Genomic DNA, 4,834 nt, shown 5'->3' with positions numbered 1-4,834 from the left:
TGCAACAAGGAGCCACGAGAAGCTGTGAGACTGTCAGTAAAAACACACGGTGCTTGGGAGATGGAGAGCAGCAAACACACCCAGAACAGGTTACCCGGGCGGGAGCTGGCAGGTGAGTTTCCAGTATTCGGAGAGCCATGTGAGGGCAAATGGAGATAACCTGAGCGCTTCGGGCAGTGATAAAACCCTCTAACACTCACCGGAGAGCATGCACTGCCTGTCTGCCGTCCTTTGGAGCCCCGTGCCCCAGCTGCCCTGCGGGGACCACCGCCCTCGGGGATGGAGATGCTCACACCGATGCCCCCGACATCCCCATGTTAAAGTCACTCTGTCTCCTGCTTCCCCCAGTTCAGGCGAAATCTCTCTCACAATAATTTCCCCATTACGGTTAAGAAGTCAAAATCACTGTCTGTGAATTCAACAGCTGAGAACTGTGGGGAGTTTTTTTGTTGTCTTGTTTTGTTGTTAGAGACAGCGGGTATGGATGGCTTCCTCGCACGGAAAGGAGAACCAGCCCACGGCGTCTGGGGCAAGATCGGGCAGAAATCGCTAAACCATCAGCCCAACGCGAAGAGAGGGGGACGGAGCCCGCGGCCCCGAACGAGAGACACCCGGTGGGAGCGGAACCAGCGGCGGCAGCGGCACCGTCCCGGCTCCGCGCCCCGGTGGGACCCGACCCGCCCGGAGAAGCCCCGCGCCCACCCCGCTCCCCGGAGGGTCGCGGAGCTCCGCGCCGCCCCGAGCGATCCCCGTTACCTGCCGCCGGGAGCGCAGCGCTGCCGCGCCGGCGGGGCACGGGCGGCATCTCAATGACAACCCCCGGGGCCCGCCCCCGGGACCCGCCTCGGACTCCGCCCTGCATCCCGCCCCCGCATCCCGCATCCCGCCCCCCGGGTGGTCTCGGCCCTGGAGCCCGGCACCCCTGGCTCTGTGTCCGGCTGGACGGGCACCAGCGCTCGCTGCAGGTGCTGCCCCACGGGCACAGGCGAGCACGCCGGACAGAGAGCCTCTCCCACTCGGGACAGCGCTGGAAGCGCGGCTGGGGCGGGGCAGGACGACAGCACCGACCCAGCGCAGCGCATCCCGACTGGAATGCGGCCCTGTGCCCCCGGCCCTGTGCCCGCCTCAGCCCTCAGTCTCCGCACGTTTGCTCTCCCCAAACCCCATCGATGCCCGCGTTTCCCTGCGGTCAGTTCCTCTCCGGGCGTCCTGCAACGAGCCCTGTGCAATCCTCAGTGCTCTTCCCCTGTGCCCCACGGCTTGTCGCGTGTTGATGGTCCTAAAGGTGCGCAGGTGTTGACCTCCACTGACAGGCGTCACCCCTGGAATACGGGGCTGAGTGTCTCCAGGACAGCTGTGCACGGGATTTCCCTTCCTGCGAGTCCCTAATTTGTGTTCCCAGCTGCCTCTGTGCCCCTGGGCTCCCCTGGGCAGGGCTGGTGGGAGCGTACAGAGCAGGGGGTTATTTGGGTTTCCCGGTCCGTGTCCCCGGCTGTGCCGAGCTGCGCTCACCCCACACCCCGCGCGGGGCTCCGCTCCCGGCGCTCGGGGCTCGGCGGTGCCAAGGACACGCACGGCAGGAGACTGCCCGGCTCGGCGTGACCCGCGGGCAGGGAACCCACATCCCCCACGTCCGCTCTTCCTTCCTCCCCTGGCACCTGCCCTGGCCGCGAAGGTGCCCTGCTGGGTGCGTGACCGCGCTGCCACCGCCGCAGCGCTGCATTTAGCGCGGCGCTGCTCGAGACACGCGGAGAGGCATCGATCAGTTCCAGTTTGGGCCTCCCTGCCTTCGCCCCTCCGGCCCCTCGCAGCGTTTCTGCACTGCGAGTTCTCCACTGCCTGGCCTGCCCCCTCTGCCCCTTTTCCAGGAACTGTTCCTCTCCCAAAACAGCTTGCCCGCAGAAAACAGCGTTATTTTTCTCTTCTGCTGACGTAGGAACTAAGTTTGGCACCTTTCACTAACAGTACTACCCTGTGGTCACTGAAATTGACAAAAAAATGATGTTGGGGCCTGACATCTGAAATTAATGTAACATTAAACAGTGCCCAGAAAAAGGCTTTGCATCAGTTGCTGATTCATGCAGCTTCCCTGGGCAACGTGCATCACATCTTCCTTCCCACGTGGCCCTGGGTGATGTTTTCAAAGCAATCAACACAGGAAGCAGATGCTTAATTAAAAAAAGAAATAAAGCCCTGGTTGTTTATTGTGGAGGTGAATAGTGGTATCCACTAGACACATCTGAAGGCCATGCTGACCTATGAAACGTGACATTTAGGCCTGGGTGGGGTGGAGCTGAGCACATGGTTTTCTTCTCTCTGAGTAGTTACAGCTCCAGAGGCGTGGGGAACAATAATCCAAAAAGTTACGGGACATTTTGTTTCTAAGCAGCATTCATCATCACTCGGGTTTAGATCCTGCCACAGCTGACCTGTGAAAGAAAGCCTTCTGTCCTGGGAAACATTTTGGAACTACTTGGAAAGCTACAGCTTGTGGCTGCTTGCATGTCAAGCTGTGTCTGTGAAGGATGAAGCCTCTGGGAGCTCGCCCATTCGTGAGCTTGCCCTGTGAGCCCACTTAGCTCCTTGTCCTGTGATCTGGATGACACCTCTGGAATGACTGGGATTAAGGGCCTGCAAAGCTCTGAAGAAGTATAGCTAAGATCTTGTGAAGGAGGAAATCCCTTCATGTTTCACAGCAGAAAACCAGAACCTTTAGAGCGCCAGTCAGCCCCTCTGGGAGCCCCTCATGCAGATGTGTCAGGGCTCCCTGGCCATGTTCCAGTGCCTCTGTGCTGCAGGGTTTTGCTTGCAGGGCCCTTCAGGACCAGCTCCAGTTCCCAGGTGCTCTGCCTGTGCCTCCACAGGGTGAGGCTGCAGATAAGGAGCACCTTCACCCTCCTCCTCTCTGCCACATGCTTGAATGATTCTGGTTCTCTTCATCACAAAGGTCAGCACTCTGAATCAGCTGAAGACACCAGAAGTCATGTTCAACCTTGGTGCTGGTGCAGAAGGTGCTGTGGTTCTAGGTCACAGTTTTTGTGGGCTCACATTTCCTCTTACCTCTGTCCCTCCCTGTCCTGCATCACAGGTAAATGGGTGACAAGTCTGAAATATTTGCCTTGAGGCTTTGGCATTGCTTTCCAGCATCTTCTGTTCCCTTCCTGCTGAAGCTTCTGGGGGTGCTTTTGCCACCTGAGGGTCTGCAGAAGTGCAGGGGGTCCATAGCAGTGGGTGCAGCTCCACAAGTGGCAGGGCCACATTCGCCTCTCCCAGGAGAAGAGGAGATTGCAGGAAGAGAAGCTTTCCCTTGGAGCGCCAGGAGTGCTGAGGCACCCTGCTTCCTTGGGATGACATAGCCCCCATGCCCCAGGCACAGCAGGACAGGACTGTCTGAGGGGTGACAAAACCCACCTGGGGTGCGGAGAACACCCCTAGGGTGCCCCAGTTGAGCACTTATGAGTGAATTCAAACTATCTGGCCTCAGGTGAGCTGGCTGGGGCACATTCCAATGTGGCTGGTCCAGTGACACCGCTTTCACTCCCGGCCTTCTCTTACATGAGAGATCAGAGCCTAGGAACACTGACTTTGGTGATGAAGAGTTCATCTGTACACACCAGGAGAGCCCCAAGCCTCGGGAGGCATCCCCAGAGCCCCCATCCAGCACCTCCAGTCCCAAGGGAGCTGAGCCTGGGGGACAGGGCTGGGGGACACCACCCTCTCTGAGCACCTCACAGATGCAGTGCCGTGGGGCACAGGGGAAGAACACTGAGGATTGCACAGGGCTCGTTGTAGGACTCCCGGGGAGGAACTGACTGCAGGGAAACGCAGGCATCAATGAGGTTTGGGGAGAGCAAACGTGTGGAGACTGAGGGCTGAGGCGGGCACAGGGCCGGGGGCACAGGGCCAGCGTTCCAGTTGGGATGCTCGTCCAGCAGTGCCCTGTGCTGGGTCGGTGCTGTCGTCCTGCCCCCATCCAGCCCCAGTTCCCGAGTGGGCTCTCTGCAATGTGTTTCCATGGTGGTCTCAGGCCAGAAAGCGGAGCAGGCACTGTCTGTGTGAGCGCTCAGGGTGTCTGTGCTGGTGTGAGTGGCCACACATGGACAAACCTGGGTACTGGGCTGGGTTTGTGAGGCCAGGTTTGGGAGCAGGGGGGTTACAGGGGTGGCTTCTGTGAGAAGCTGCTGGAAGCTTCCCTCATGTCCCACGGGGCCAGTGCCACCGGCTCCAGGACAGAGGCACTGCTGGCCAAGGCTGTGTGCCACTTCAGTGGCAGCGGCACCCTTGGGATAACAGAGTTAAGAACGAAGAAGTTAATTCACAGGGGCTGCTGGAGCCAGAGGAGAGAGGTGTGAGAACACTTGAGAGGAACAGCCCTGCAGAGCCCAGGTCCATGTGGAAGGATGGGAGGTGCTCCAGGTGCTGGATGAGATTTGTTGGCAGCCTGGGAAGGTCCACGGGGGGCACAGACCCACCTGCAGTCCTGGCAGACCCCACAGCGGAGCAGGGGGATGCCCAGAGGAGGCTGTGACCCTGATGAGTCTGTTTTGCCTGTGACGGTCATTGCTGAGTGATCTCTGCCTGATCCTATCTCAACCCACCAGCCTGTTGTTGTATTTCCTCTCTTCTGCCCATCTGAGGGGGGGAGTGACAGAGTGGCTTTGGGGACACACGGCACCCAGCCGGGGGCAGCCCGTGTGCAGGGCCCCTGTGTGCCGAGGCTCTCTGGCCATATGTGCTCAGCCTGGCTCCTCGCCCCTCCCAGGCTGCTGGATCTCACACCCTGGGCAGGGAGCAGCCCAGGCACAGACCCAGCAGCCTGGCAGGAGCAGGGCAG

Source organism: Aphelocoma coerulescens (assembly GCF_041296385.1).
Source record: "Aphelocoma coerulescens isolate FSJ_1873_10779 chromosome Z unlocalized genomic scaffold, UR_Acoe_1.0 ChrZ, whole genome shotgun sequence".
Lineage (NCBI taxonomy): Eukaryota > Metazoa > Chordata > Aves > Passeriformes > Corvidae > Aphelocoma > Aphelocoma coerulescens.
Note: the sequence above shows the minus strand (reverse complement) of the source record.